This window comes from Erithacus rubecula, assembly GCF_903797595.1.
Source record: "Erithacus rubecula genome assembly, chromosome: 4".
Lineage (NCBI taxonomy): Eukaryota > Metazoa > Chordata > Aves > Passeriformes > Muscicapidae > Erithacus > Erithacus rubecula.
The window spans coordinates 17,298,562-17,314,832 of record NC_136686.1 but is presented as its reverse complement, the minus strand read 5'-3'; the positions used below and the strand labels follow the sequence as shown (position 1 = coordinate 17,314,832).

General features: G+C 37.3%; 1 pseudogene across 1 annotated transcript in view; it reads left to right on the top strand.

Annotated features, from left to right (window-relative positions):
* LOC306800782 overlaps positions 1-16,271 on the top strand; it is a 40,492-nt pseudogene that overhangs the window by 23,283 nt on the left and 938 nt on the right. Inside the window, exons 14-27 of the transcript XR_013777938.1 lie at positions 197-738; positions 975-1,193; positions 2,025-2,233; positions 3,892-3,925; positions 4,079-4,217; positions 4,638-4,846; positions 7,527-7,710; positions 8,085-8,230; positions 9,423-10,348; positions 11,834-11,985; positions 12,938-13,113; positions 13,311-13,404; positions 14,391-14,465; positions 15,543-15,677. The product of XR_013777938.1 is annotated as an uncharacterized misc_RNA (transcript). The remainder of the gene's footprint in view (positions 1-196; positions 739-974; positions 1,194-2,024; positions 2,234-3,891; positions 3,926-4,078; positions 4,218-4,637; positions 4,847-7,526; positions 7,711-8,084; positions 8,231-9,422; positions 10,349-11,833; positions 11,986-12,937; positions 13,114-13,310; positions 13,405-14,390; positions 14,466-15,542; positions 15,678-16,271) is intronic.

The following is a 16,271-nucleotide window of genomic DNA, read 5'->3' as shown; positions in this document are numbered from 1 at the left end:
TGCTAGTAACTAATAACTGCTTTATAACTCCTTTATTTTTAAGAAAAAGGTGTCAGTTGAACCTTTAATTTAGTATCCCTTGATTTATATTATAAAAATTATTAAAATATCTAGATGTTGCTATTTCTGTTACATGATAGGATGAGTTTGTAATGGAAATTACCTAGACTAACTGTAACTTCTTTTTTCTTGGTAATCTTTTTGTCTGTACCTGTTTTTACTTAAGGATAAATATATTTTAGAAACTACCAACCTGATAGAAAAATCATCATGTGAAAATCAGACTGACAAAGCAGAAGTTTCACATCATAAAGCCTTAACACAAAGTGAGGAATTGCACAGTGCTGACAAGGAGTTAAATCTAAAAACTTGGGAAGAAAGATATGAAAGAATGTGGCTTGCAAGTGAGAAAAGAGGATTGAAAACAAATTTTAAAAACATTACAGCAGAGCTGAAACAGTTGTTTGGTGAAAATGAAGCTGGGAAAACTGCTTCCCTCGTGGAAGAAATACCAGAAGATGGCTTTGGTGAAGAATTGAAGAGTTCTCACATTATTTCATCTCCTGCGACAGAATCACGTGATAAGTTAGAAAGCCAAGGTAAATTTGGAGACACTAAACTTAAACTGGGTGGAAAATATGTAAAATGGAAATTGTACTTCTGATTCTTCCTGATCATAATAGCTTAAAGACAAATGTAGAAGATACCTGGAATAGGGATGAAGAAATGGCATTAACAGTATAGATAACAGAAGGAGAAAAGGAGAGAAAAAGAAAATGCCTACTATGAAACAGAAGAGAATGATAATGGAAGTAGTAAAAATGCAGAGGAAGGTCCTGCTTACTCCCTGAGACAGCTTAAAATCAAGTATTTTGGGTGACATTTCTAATATTCTTCCTAAAACAAGATCTGTTTGTGCAAGTGATGAAAATGCACATTCTGTCACAGAAATGAAACTTTAAAAATACTCTGGATTTAATAATGATATTCCCAAGGATTGCCTTATCAATAGTAATATAGGAGAAACAGAAGCTAAAAGTCTTTTCAGTAGTGCTCAGGAATCATGTGGCATGGTGGAAAGGAGTCTTGATGAAGAGCTAAAACGAGATATGGAAAGATTTAAGGGTAAGGTAGGAATGCTGCAAACAGTGTTCTTGGCTTTGTAGAAAGAGAAGGTACAGTTGCAAAAAGAGGTAGTTCAACTGCTACTCCTTATTCTTTAGTCTTTCTCCATATCAATGGTCCTGTTCACTTCAGGTATTCATCATTAAATGAAGATGCTTTGTGCAAACTAGGGGTTTTTTTGAATGAAAATACAGTCCTTAGGAATAGAATGAGTAGTGGACAGTTGCCTTTTCCCCCTTTTTCAGAAAACACAGAATGCACTATTTTTCCATTTTAACAATATGTGGCACTCAGGTCCAGTGTAAGAAGTTATCACTTCATTGACAAAAATAGTACACAATTAAATCAGTTTTGGTTCTGAAGCAAAGAATAAAAATAGCTTCTGAACAGGGTCTTGACTGAACTTTCCATTTGCTGTGATTTCTCCATGGTGTGTCTTCATTGCCCTTCACTTGAATTCCTGCTTGCTGTGAGTGGAGTTGTTTCTGTGTATTTGGAATCTTCTTCCCTGCTGCCCTACCTACCCTGCATGATGGAAGCAGTAACCAAACACATTTCCACTTGATTTTTTAAATTTCTGTTTTTATGACTGGCATTGTGCAGTCCTTCTAACTCTTTAATCCATCAGTAATGCTTTTACATTTTTGTTGTTCATGTTTAAAGATACTCTGTTGTTTTCTTTCTAAAGACTATACTCCTGTTACATCACAGAATCATGAGTGAATTTGAAGTATTTTCAATGACAATACACTTTGTATTGTCATTTTTGTGAAAATTCTTGTCTATAATTATTTTTCATTTTACACTTTCTCAGAGGTAAATTCTGAATTATTCAATCTTTGATAGTGTGCTTCTCTTTTATGGAAATACTGATTAATACTTGAAACTTAACTTTGTAGGTTGAGAAGGAAAAAAGCAAAGAAAGCTGTTTCAATATGCAGACAATGGCTAAAGAGGAAAATGTTGATAAATTAAATACATCACCTGGAAGCATTACTAATCAGCAAATGAAAGGAAAGCTTACACTAAGGAAGAATGACTGTTTAAAAATGGAGGATGAAAACACTACAGAAGAGAAAGTCATCAAGAATTTTTCACCTGAGGAGAGGTCAGAAATTATTAAAATGCCAATGAAAGTATAAACTGAAGTCATCCTCTCTAATTCTGATTTGTAGGATTGCTTAAGTATCCTTTAGGTTTTCTAATATTGTACTAGTTGAAGCAGTTTCTTTAATGTTGAAAGCAATACTGAGTAGTCCACTGCTTCAGAAACATTTAAGAGAAATATTTTTTTTTTTTTTAGGAAGAAGGAAAATATATTACCAAATGAATCTCAAAAATTTGAAGAAGGCATTGATACTTTTATGAAATCCTAAGCAGGAGTGATTTTCTGTCTGTCCTTCAGAAGAATCTCTGCTCTTAATACTTCCTCTAATGTGGATATAAGTTGCTGCCTGAATCTAGTTCAGGTTCCACATTTCCCCCCCTCATTACTAGGGCAAGGTTTTTTAAATACTTTTAAATATTCCACAATCCTTGGAATTAAGTCTGTGTTTTATCAGAGATGTTTTTTGTCTCAGTTGCTTCTGGAATCATCTTAATTACGTCTGTTTCAAAGAAATGCTTTCTGTGATGTTATTCAATTGGTAATTTTTTTATCTTTCTGTTTAACGTAGTGAATTTCCCCTGAATCATGATGTTGCAAAGAAAAATAAAGGGCAGACTTTAAAGCAGAAGGCTAATCAGCAGATGAGCTCTTCAGTGGGAATAATTTTCAAATACCAGATGATAGCACTTCCAGTGAAACATCTCAAGAGGAAGGAAGGTACTGAATATAAGGAATGTTAGAACTAAAACTTACTTAATGACAAAAATTGACCTAAAGGTAGAGTTTTTGGTAAACCTGATGTGCACCCTGGTTCCTTCATCTGGCAAAATGACCTGATGCCTTTTGTGTTCCAAAACACATCTTTATTGCTTAATGTGCTTTGAACATCTTAGCCAAGCTCGTTATAAAGACAATGTGCACAAGTGCTGTAAAATTACCTGAGTGTCAGTGTATATGTAAACATGTATTTTATATTTTTTAAAAGGGAGAGGAGAGACTTTTACTGGAACAAAGATTCTATTTCATCACATACATCTTAGGGTTAGAGTTTTTCCTTTTAATTTTTTTTTTCTTCAGCTGTATGTCCTCTTGACTTCTTGCCTACCTCAGACTTAACTGTAGGGGGCAAAATGAGAAACAGAAATTGTTGACAGGTTACAAGCTCTGTTTGGCAGTAGCTAAAACACTGCTGTGTTGTCAACACTGTTTTGGTCAGAAACCTAACACACAGCATTGTGTGGGCTGCTCTGAAGAAAATTAACTCCATTCCAGTCAGCCTAAGTACACTAGAGAATCCAAAATTACAGTTCTTTGACCTGTAAGGGAAAGAGTCTAAGTACTGGAGAGAACTAAACCTCTAGTGTTAAACAGGGAATGCACATAGCTGTGTATCTGTATATCTCCATGTCTGTAGCTGTATGATTCCTATCACTTTGGGTGAGCAGTTATTTCAACTATTTGCTTAATATCTTGTGAAAAAAAATCATCTTCCAGCAATGATGATAATTTTTTTTCCAGTATTCACCTGCATCTAAAAAAATTCTTGTATTAATTTTTACTTTAATTCCCTACTGAAATTGGATTTTCAAAACAACTTTAGATATAGTTCTTAATGCAAGATGAACATTCCTGAACTGAAATACATTTCTGTTTTCCAGACCTGCAGCAGAAACAGCAAGTGAAAGGAATAAGGTACTGTAAAATTACTTCCTTGATAAATAGTTTTATCAGCTTTTAATCACTCAGATGGGATCTATCAGATATGGACTGTGTCTGAAAGAATGAGTCATTTATGCATCTGTACTATTACACAGTTGTGTACAGAAAATACTGTGTGGTTTGTAGGTCTGCATACAAATGGATGTAACTGATGACCTTGATTTAACTCATTCACCTGACACAACATTGGAGGATGTGAAACTACCAACATCCACCTGCAGAGAGGCTGTGTTGCTCTTGGAGCAGCTTACTGTGGATCATACAGGTATCTTCTAAAGTCACTTTTTCCTCAGATGTTGCAAGTTTCTCTTCTAAAACACGTTGTCTTTGTGTGCACCCCTAGGTATCTTGGTTCATTTATATTTAAGATGACACCTTCCCACCACCCTTTCACTGACCTATGTGTACACAGAGCAGCTGTTTTTCCTATTTGTTTCCTTTGCCTGAATGGTGGTTTTGTCTTCTCCTGAATACATTTTTCTGAGGTGACACTAGCACTGAGCTGGAAGGCTCAGCTGTGCCCTGCAGTGGGTCCATTGTCACTGTCTGGCATGGTGCAACCCCTGGCCTCTTCTCACAGAGAACTCCCACTGCCTAAACTTTATCACCTACATCAGATCAAATAATTTACACATAGAAAGTATTTATGCATATGTGCATCTTTGTCTTTTCTATCTCAAAATAGGTTCTGCTATTTTACTGAAAATTCAAAACATGCTTCTTAAATATGAACAAATAATAGAGCATGAAGAAATCGGTATGCAGCGGTCTCGAGAGAAGTAAGAAAGTTGGAAAGTGAAAAGGAAAAATCAAAACAGCAGAAGAGACTCAAGATTTGAAATCCGTTTTGGCTCGTCAAGAAGTGGAATGGAAGAGTGATATCCAAAGCCTTAAGTATGTAATCTTGTGTTCTGATAATGTGTTACCTTGTCAGTTTTAATGTGCCAGAAGGTGCTGATGATACACATGGGATGGATGAGAAGCTTGTAGTCTTTTGATTTTCTGTGTTTTGAATCCCATGGGTAAGTTATGCTATAAAGGGAGGATGAAAAACATCTGTATATTAATGCCATGTGTGATCCTCTGGATGTGTTCACGTTTTTTTAATAGCAAGAGAAGAGAACAAGAGAGTTTGTATCAGAAAATGAGATTCGCAAGAGAAGTGATATAGATGAGATGTGTTTTTGTCTTTGCAGTTTCTGTTGATGTTTATTAAAAATCCAGGTGACTCTGACAGAGTTCTAAACTCAGAAGTGTTTAGAGAAGCACAGAGTACTTATTTGCTTGCATGTTTGTTTATTTGAAAAGTCCAATTTGGAGTTTCCCCATTCTCTGTAATCCTGAGCTAGACTTGGATGATGTGAGGTTTTTAACCACTGTTACATCACTTCAGACAGGAATAGCTGGTACACAGCATAGGAAGTTGAGCAAGAGCAAATGCAGAGCCTTGCACTTGGGATGGAATATCCTCTTGTGGTGATATCCTGGGGATAGCCTGGCCAGGGAGCTTGCTGAGAAGACCTTAGTGGTCTTGCTAGAGCAAGATGAACATGGACCAGTAGGAGCTGGCAGCTGAGAAGGCAAATGGCAGCAGATCAGGAGATGGAAAGGAGTGATGACTTGCCCCTATGAGCACTTACTGAATGTCATCCAGAGCACTGTGTCCAGTTTTTGGCCTTCTAGTACCAGGGGGTTCTTAATTTATATGTATGAGTTCAGCAGAGAACTAGCAAGCTGGTCAGGGAGCAGGAACACCAGCCCTGTGAGGGGAGACTGAGGGAATTGAACTTTGAGTTGTGCCTCCTGGTATGTGGAAGAGGATTATGAGGAAGACAGAGCCAGTCCCAGCTTTGCCTCAGTTGGACTCTAGCAGTTTATCATGGTTTAAGCCCAGCTGGCAGCTACACCCCATGCAGCTGTTCACTCACTTCCCCACGAGTGGGATGGCAAGAAGAGAATCAGGATGGTAACATTGAGAAAGCTCATGGCTTGAGATAAAGGCAGTGTAATAAGGGAATCAAAAGCCATGCACACAAGCAAAGCAAAACAAGGAATCCATTCACCACTACCCATGGACAGGCAGGTTGTTCATCCATCACATGTAACTGTTCCATCACATGTAACAGTGACTTGGGAAGACAAATGCAGTCACCCTGAATATTCCCCCTTGCTCCTCCTTCTGCCCACTATATACACTGAGCATGATGTCATATGGTTTGGAAAGTCCCTTGTGTCAGCTGAGTCACCTGTCCCAGCTGTCTCCCCACCCACAGCCCCCTCGCTGGTAGAGCAGTAGGAGAAGCAGAAAATGTCTTGTTGTTGTGCAGATGTTGCTCAGCATCTAGGAAAAGAAATCCATATTATCAACTGTTTTCAGCACTAATTGAAGAACAGACCCATGTGAAGAAAACTAACTTTACCCTAGCTGCTATTTTTCAAAATTCCAAAGTATCTAACAAGTGTGAATAATTATTTTCATTCTTAATAAATTGTGAAAGCAATTGCATTTTTAGCCTTACACTTATAGAAGCTTTATTCATAGAAGCTTTATTTAATTTTGTTAAATTACCCTAAAAATTATATGTAAAGCTTTCTTCCTTGCAATATAAACCATTGAAACACAAATCTTACTATCAACCTTTTGAACAATTTATTAGTGGCTGCTGCCACTTTTTTTTTGCAGCATTTCAAAAGAAGGTTTGCACTTGCCAGCTCTGTCCTGATGTTAATACTACTTTTCTCTTGTTACTGTTGCAAGGATATGAGAAAAAATACTCAAAATAATTTTGAAACACAAAACTGCTTTTTTGTTTGGGTACTGTGGGCCACTTCTTACCATGTTGGTGCCTGCTGCTATTTGTTTCAGTTAGTAAAGAAGTTACTATTCCTCAATGATTTCTCTATAGATTATCTTAAAAATCAAGTTGCTGTTGTTTCATCCAGATATAGATCCCTAGAGGTTTAAAATTATTTCTAATAACATTAAACTCAAACCCTCTGCGTTTCTAAATAAGTTTTTGAGAATTTATCTCATTCCTGAGCAAATGCAAACTGTGTGCTTTTCCTAGGGTCAGCCATTGTTTAAGCCTTAGGCTTGTTAAAAATTGTTGTGTCTGTCAGAGAGGTGATGTGCTGCTTCATCAGCATTACCTGCAGCCACTGAATCCATAATATGCAGGCAATGCTCATCATGTTAAGAAAATGTATTTTAATCATAGTCAAAACGTTGCTTTGACTGCTAAGACAACAAACTCCTCTTGGTCTAAGTGTCTGTAATATCAAGATGACTTCTTCAAAAGTAACAGAAATGTGCATGCTTCAGTATATTTACCTAGATAAACTTAAAAGTGATAAAACAGTCAATGGTTTATTTCATATATTGTAAAACTGATGTAACATGGATAATGGAATGACGTACTAATTCTTAAAAAAGTTAAAAAATAGAGTAAAAAATATGAAGTCTGAAAATATTTAACATTTTTATGGTTGGAGTTTCTTTCTGCAAGTTCATAGTGTAGAATATATAATTTTTATATCAGTCCTTTAGTTTCTCAATTATACTGTTAAATCCCAGGTTTACTTTGAAGCAAGAGGAAGAAAACAGGCTCAGAGCAGAAACACTATATGAGAAAATAAGAGAAAAACTCAGTAGGAAGGAAGAGCAATATTGTAAAGAGATGGAGGAGAAACAGCAACTTGAGTTACAATCCAAGAATTTAGAAATGGAGTCAGTAACACTGAGAAAGCTCCTCAAACAGGTATATTAGATAATGATCATTTCTGCTTCTTTGTAATTGGTGTTGTATTCCAGTATTCCTAAAGAGGAGGTAGGACTTTGTTCATGGAAGAGGCATTGGATCACTATTGCCAGATTTTTCAAACAGCTGCTTTCCAAGTAGTCTGTTCTCTTTTGTCTGCTTGTATTTCAAAGCTTAACTTTGAGTTATTTTTCTCCAATATTACAAAGCATTCTGTATTTCTTCTTAATTTTTCAGAAGAAAATTGAAATTTATGGATGGATTATTGTAGCTGTGGAAAGCAAAAATATTTACAAAAATAAAAGGGAGAGTAGGACAATATTGCTAGCTGTGATTTTTCTGAAGGTGCAAGTAATTGAGTTGTGTTATTACAGGTTGAAGAGGAGTGTGCTGAAACACAGAGACACCTCTCTCAGGAAAAGAGTGCCAGAGCCCTGCAAGAAGACATTTGAGCAACCACCTATGGAGACCAAAGCAACTAGAAGAAGAGACAAGAAGAACTGTAGGAAAAAGTTCAGATGTAAGTAGAATTTTTTCTAATTAATTAAATTTAACCATGTTTGTTACAAAGTTTTATTATAACTTCGATTTTTTTTCTGTTTCTTGATGGATTATTTACAGTTTGCCAGTGTAATTTTACTGTGTAAATTCCTCTCCTGTTTACCCTTTTGTCTTTAAAAGTTCTGGGAAGCAGTATCAGTGCAGTATGTAATTACACTGCAGGTACAAGTAAAAAGCTAAAAGAAAACACTCTCTACACCATTTTTTAAACTATCTTGTTTTTATTTCCTTGACATTTTATCATGACTTTTTAAGGTATCTCACAGTGAAACACCCAGTTACCTACATCCAGACTGACCAGGAAGGAAGTTGTTTGACACTCTGTGTTCCCATTACTTGGGGTTTTTACATTACTTATTCCTTTATCAAATTCAAAGTATGAAGTTCTTTCCCACCTCCACATATTAAAGTTTCATGAAGGAAGATCAGCAGTGATTTAAACTCTCAATACTAATTAGAATAATTGAAGGAGAATAAGCAATCATAAACACTATTAAATAAAAAAAAAAGTCTTGAAAAGTTTACTGAATTTACTAAGAATCTGAAATTCTTGGAAGAATTGTTTGTTCTTGGCTGTGCTTCCCAAGAAATACAGGGTGAATTATGTTTACATGGAAAAAAATTTGTCTACTAAACAGGCACTATGAAAGACTCATGCATTCCAGGGATGATTCACCTGTATAGCAAACCCTCAGTAATGCTAAAAAAAGTGTTAAGAAGACATTTAAAAAAGAAAATAGCCTTTTTAGCCTGGTGAGCAGACATTTTTACCAGATTGGTAACACAGCTAAAGTTATGTAAAAGGGAATATTTTAAAGGCATGCACTCACAAGAAAGCATTGTCATTTTATATTATAAAACTTTGTAGCTGAAATATTTAAAATCACTTTATTATATAGTTTCTAGTTTATGGGGGAAAAAAGCATTATGCATTTGGCATGTTTATTTATGGATATGTTACACTTTCATTCTGTGCCTGCATTGGACACGTGAAGTGGTTCATAGAGTAGCTGATGTCTTGCCTGAAATTTTACTCTCATCTTTGAAGTCATGTTGCAGTGTTAGAAATGTTAAAATCCAGTTTAATGCTGAAGTGATTTTTGTAGATTTATTTCCCACACTGATATTTATTCATGTTCCCTGTCATTCAGGAATCCAACACCGAAAGAGAAAAGGCTCTGTTGTACAAAAATCAGTTTATGCAAGATGAGATTGTCATGCTAAGACTAGATCTTGATCAAATAAGACTTGGGCACCAGGAGGAAGAAGGAAAGTATTTAGAGGAAAATGAGACTTTGAAAGAAAAACATTAAGATCTCCAAAAAGAACTTAAGCTGAATGAGGAGGCCTTAACACAAACAGATTTTCAGTACAGTGGACAACTGAACTTACTAAAGACAGAATCTGCAATGTTAACTTCCAAACTTGAGCAGACAAAAGAAAGCAAAGACAGACTAGAGACAGAATTGAATCATTTTTTTCCTGCTTGAACATCACCAGTCATCAAAAAGTGATGTGGAACAAACATTTCAGAGGGAACGTGGAGAATGGCTTCACTTGCAAGACAAGCTCCATCATGACCTCTCAGATGTGTGAGAAGCCAACAAGAGCTTGTCCCAGCAGCTGAGTAAAGCTGAAAGCAAAGCTAACAGTCTAGAAAGGGAGTTTCATCACTTAAACACTCAGAGAAAAACCACTGTTTTTAGAAATGGCACAGGAAGAATGGAGTCAAACGCAGTGTCAGGCAGAGGAATGTGACCATGCTCGACAGCCTGAGAAAGACCAAGGCAACAAACTTGCAATAAAGCAGGAATCCATGCAGGAGCCACTAGCCCAGCTCCAGAGTGAAACCCTTTTGCTCTGTCAGCAGCTGGAAGATCTGCAGAACAAGGGGATCATCAAAGAAAAAGTGGTGAATGATGTGCAAGATCGCTTTAATGATATTTTCAACAAACTCAGAGCTGATACTGAAAAGCAAGTTTACCTAGTGGAAGAGAGAAACAAGGAATTAAATGCCAAGTGTATTGATTTAAGAGAACAAGTCTTCAAATACGAGACTGACAAAATAGAGAGAGAGGTAAAATACAGACTTGGAGCAATTTAAAGTTTTCCAGTTTTTGAAATTATTTTGTTTCTAAAGTGGATTAATTATAAGCCATATGCATGGGATCAGATGATGATGATTTATTCTGGTTCATTGTGTTTCTCTTGAAATTGTGGTAAGGTTTTGGTAAATGGGATGTTACTGCTTGGATCCGAGCAGAGAGCAGAGCAAAGGTATCCCAAGTCTGCTTTGATCAGGAAAGGTGATTCTTCTCTAGAACTTCTTTCATCTCTTTTCCTTAGTCCATTTTTTGCCCTATAGAATTATTTTAGATATTTGATGGTTGTTTTTAAAGTATTTCCCTGCTGACACAAGAGTGATGTAAAAGAAAGAATGTGGAGGATGAGAAATGAAGATGCAGATGAGTGAATTGTGTGAGATGGACAGGAAAAATGTTGCTTCTCCCTAAGTTGCTATCAAAATTGAAGAGTACTATAGTGTCCAGGTGTTAATTTATGGATATTCTGTGGGCTGTAAGGATGCCTGGAAAATACATCATTCATTATCTGTGTTCCTAGGAGTAGGTAGGGTATTCTGTAATGATAGCATATTCTGGCAAATTCAGGTAGAGGAATGACTTAAAAATTGCCTTACTTATTTTGTTTAATCTCCCTGACTTTCTAGATAATAGGAACTAATAAAAGTCAATATTTAGACACACTGCTGTACGGATTTCCTCCTTTAATGATTCCAATAGTGATTTTAAATTACACTTCCTTCTTCCTAACAAGTCCGGAATCTTGGAGTGAGATAAATATAGGCATGTGTGATATAACTGCTTTATTCTTCATTGGTTACTGTAAGGTGTGTGTGGGGAGAGAACTCCAGCAATACTGTCAGTCATTTTAATCTATGAATTGCTGTGTGTTCTTCATACCAAAACAGCAGATTCCCTCTGTACATTTGTGTAACTGTATTTACTGTCCAGATTTTAGTAAACCTAATATGTCAGTATAAAGGCAGTTGTTACTCTAAAACATTAAGACAGCTGTAAGAGGATGTGATTCAACATATTCTTAGAGTATATCTAAAAAGAGCTTTCAGATATAGGTATTTGTTTAATTATATTTGTAAAATGTAGGAAATAGAACAAAGAATGATGTGATACCAAGTCCTGCCTTTGGTCAACAAGGTAGTATCTGCGGTCAGATTATGGCTCTTGCATCATAACAGATTTATTTGGATTTTGTTAGAAAAATTCCCACAATTGCAGTGTGTGCTTATGCATAGTTTCAAGTAGAACAATACCTGGGTCTTTTTTATACATTAGGAAACCACAATCCTCATGAACAGCTGCTGAGAGTTTGGGGGTGCTCAGCTGAGAAGATAGAGAGGTGATTGTCTGTGCATATGCATGCGAGTGACAGACAATTTCACTTGAGTTCAATCCAAAGTGAAAGTAAAGGCATTTTTCATGTTCTCACAACTTTATTCATGCTCATTTAATTGTTTCATTAGGGCATGATCAGACAGCTGCAGCAGGAGCTTGCTGATGCTCTCAAAAGGCAGTCTGTGTCAGAAGCTTCATGGAAGTTACTACGTGTTACCGCAGTGACCTGGAGGAAGACAAGCTGTGCTTGCAAAAGGAATTGGAAAAGGCTAAAACCAAGGTACATAGTGTCTGTAATTATATGAATAAATCTTAGGGTGGTTATTGAAAGTAGGATTGGTTGTTGACCTAAAACCCCAGGAAAAAAATGGAAGAGGATAGATTTAATGATGTGGAAATCAATTGCATTGTTTTATAAACTTGGTGTCTATGTCTTTGATATGCAGACATTATACCCTTACATGGACAAATTTTTTATTTGCAGAGGTGCTTTTCACAATATATTTGTGTCTGTATTTATGTCTTGTTGCCTTTGGTTTAGCCAAGTAGATTTTCTGATTTCTGAAGAACAGTATAAGTACTGGACTGCTGTGTTTGGACATTTTTATGCTGTCCTACTTTCCCCCTCGCCCCACCCTGACCCATCACCAGGTAGCACATCAAATTCTAAATGTTTTTGTAACTTACTCTGCATTTCCCCCCCTTATTTGGCACTGTTATAATTTTCTCTCCTTAAGTGGTTTCCTGCAAGGGAAGTAAACTATTTCTGACTTAGGCACCATCTTTCACAGTGCTTTTCCACACATGTATGGACATATACAGGTCTTGGAGTCTAAAAGGAAGATTTAAAATCTCATCCTTATGAGGGACTTTTTTGCAGTCACTATAGACAGATGAACTTCTTAATTCATGTTTTCACAGAGGAGCAAATGAATAAATACAAAGAGCATCCTAAGTCACCAAAAGGGTCAGAGTGGCAGTGTCAATGTTTAGAACCAGGCTCTAGGAAGTCCATGGAGGAATGGGAGAGCCTGCTGCAAAAGATGGCAAAGCAGCACAGCTTGTGTTCATTTGCTAGTAGAAGCAAAGCTTTAAAAGTACTTGAGACTATTACAGTTCTTTGGGCAGAGGGTATGGGCAGATAGCTGCAGCACGTGAATCCTTGGGCAGCAGCTGACTCCTCTGTCTAAAAGCTCACCTGACAACTGTGGGTTCTTTCTGTAACTTCACAGTTGCAGGAGGTGGAAGAAAAATATCTTCAGTCTGAGTGTTGTGTTTGTGATTTGAAGGTTACCTTGGATGATAAGGAAAGAGAAGCAACAGCTTCTGCCCAGAAGCTGCAGGACCAGCTGTTGGCATCTTCTGAGACTAACATTACTACAAAACAACTGGAAGAACATGTGCAACAGTAAGAGAACACAGTGGGGCGAGGTATCTGTCACTTGCAGGGATTGGCTGGAAACCACAGCATAGGTAGGTAGTCTTGTTTCATCACAGCAAATAATCAAGATTTTGAAGAATGTTCTTGTATTATTATTTTGCACATTCTTTTGGAATTTTGTGCTCTGGAAGATTTTTATAATAAGACCTGTATTTGTTTTAAAGCCTTGAATTTGAAAACACCAAATTGGAAGCCACTGTCCAGCAACAAAGCAACAGGACTGAAGCCCTGCAGAGAGACCTGCAAGCCTCTGCCTCAGTAAGCTACTGATAAATTTTCCCTTTTGAGTGTAGTTACCTATTTCTGTGAGGAAATGTTATGGTGAGGTTTCCCTGGAGAGCCAAGGGGAGCTCAGTTCCTGCATATAGAGGCTGCTTGGAAAGCAGCCTGCTCTACTTCCCAGCCATCCAGTTTTGAAAATTTTCCTGTGCTATAGCAATACACTGGTGTAACTATTGTCTGCTTTAGACCCTTCATAACATCAGATGGCTGCTTTGGGGACTGTGATGTGTTTCATTTAAGGTATTCAAGTTAACAACTACAGGGTATATTGATGCCAAGCCCTTTATGCAGAGACCAGGCTGACCTCATCAGACTGGAACAAAATTACATGTCCCAGACCTTTAGCTGTGCAGAATTGCTTTTCCTTTGACTACTTGCTGTCTATCTGTTCTCATGAAACAGTGAAGAGAACTGCTTGTGGTATCTGCAAAGCTCAGTGTTAGCCTTGGAATTTACCACTGCTTCTACACAGTGGTTAATTTTAGCTCAGATAAGGACCACATCTGTGGCCTGAATTAAGAGATATTTTTTATTGTTGCTGTTTTTTGTATTGTAGCCAGTGAACTGGGGTTCTTGTTATGACCGTAGTTGTCAATTACAGCTGAAGGTATTTTTAAAATCACTGCATGTGATACTCAAATTTTGTGATGTACTTGTACTGTCAAGAGAAGTGGGAAGGCAGTCACAAATCCTTCCACTTTGAAAATAGGGCATGATTTTCAAGTTACCATGTGGTCTTTTCTCTACGTCTCTCTCCCCCCAAGTGCACCAAATGACAGAGGTGAGGACTGCTAACAGGTTTACAGTGGCATCAGACTAAAGCTGTTTTGATCATTGTTGCTGGGTGTAAATAGTGTAGGAATAAAGAGGTGAAGAGGTTATGTAATATTTTTGTTAGTGAGGTGTCACTTCAGTCTAGAAAGTCATAGTGTGCATTCTTGCTTCTTGTAATGCTTCTATAGGTTCCTAAGCACCTGGAAGACTTGATAATGAACTTACAGGCAGCACAAGCAGCTGCAGAAGACCACCACATGCAGGTACATGACAGGCTTCTGTGAATGTTTTAGTCTGAATTTTTTGTGTGCAGGTAATTGATGGGCAAGGCACCCTCAAGGGAAAAGGTTGTAAGCTTCCTCATTTTCCTACTGTTTTGTATGTGTTGTGGTGTGCAAGATAGTTGTGTTCATCAGTGTGATTCATCTGATGAATTCTCTTCCCCATCCCACCTGCAGGGAGTGAGCAAGTGGCTGTGTAAAGCTTAGCTGCCTGCCAGGTTAAGCCAGATTAAGCAGATGACTGAATGGGTGTTGTGGACAGCTTGGAGATCTGTGGTTGAAAGCTGAGAAAGGAGACTGGACTTGACAGATCCATATTAGCTTTTCAATTTTGTCAGAGCTTGTCTTGAGGCCATGTGAATTTTTGTCATGAGGCCCAGTGTTTTACCTCTTCTGTAAGGACATGAGAAAGTCATATACCCTAAGGACTTTTTTTATCTGAGACTATGCTAAGTGTTTTGTCACTTTCTGTAGCCAGTAAATATCTCTTGTTTTTTCCTTTTTTGCTTTTGTAATTTTCTTTTTTTTCCCCTAAAAAATGCTACTGAAAGCATCTAGTCAACTTCCAGTCTTTATACTGAATCAGCAAGTTCTGTTCAGCTGAAATTCATCTATTAGGCAAATCTTTGTCCCTTTAGATAGAACCATCAATACCATTGTCAATTTCAAAACATTTTCTTGCTCTCAGGAGATGTACAGCTGTTACAGAAGCCACAAGGGTGGGGTATATTCTGTGGTGGGCACTAGAAATGAATACATTAGAAAATATGTAACGAACTCTGGAGAACCTTTGCAAGAAAGCTACAGAGTGCTTTTGTGTGTGTGTTTGTTATTCCCCAAAGTTAAACCTCATCTCACCATCCTTATAGCATTCATTCTTTTTCCATCTTCAATTTCTCTTCTTGGTTATGTTTCCCAAGCTGTGTTTTACATTCCCCATTACCATTAACAATAGATATTAAAGGGGAGAGGAGAGAGTTTCCATTTAAGTTACAGCTTTTTCTTGCAATGTTCTTTTTATGGTCACCTTAGTTTTTTCTGCCATTGTTGCTTTTATAGGTGCAAAAGCAGAATATGCTGGCTCTGACATCAAAGGACTTGCAGAGCATGTGGAAAGAGCAATTTAAGTCAAGATCCAGCCTCGAAGAGCTTGTTGCTCAACTTGACAGGGAAAAGGCAGATCTCTTTGAACAGGTAAATCCAGAAAATTCTCCAGAGACCGAAGCCAGTACCTGAGAGAACTACATTAACCTTTTGGTTGAGTTCTTACATAAAGAGCATTTTTTTTTATTAGCCCTGCCATTCAGGCTCTTGATATGTTGTGATTTGTGGATCATCCAGGAAGCAAATGAAAGCTGTTTGGTTATCTTTTATAAGTTCTTGAGTGATTTTCTTTGAAAGAGTTCCCAGTATGGTTTCCATCAGTTGAGCACATGAAGCAGGGCTGTAGTTCCCCAGTTCTTTCTTGGATTCCTTCTGGCCATCTGCTGACCCCTTTGTTTTCTGGGCAAGGTTTTGAAGTATTTCATTTTTCCAGTGCAGTGCATGGAGGAACAGCAGTATGTTTTCTGGGTAGTGGATGCTTAAAAGTCTTGCAGGAAAATATACTGAAAGAATTCTGGGAAAATGAATTAGTGCTTGGGAAACAAGAAATGACTGACAGTTTTGAAGGGGCAGTCTTTCCCTCCTCGTCCATAGAGGAATAAAGGAAGTACAAAGCAACTAGCACATAAGTAAGTAGCTACAAATAAGAGGTGGAAAAAATCATGTTGAAAAAATTAAGTTGAA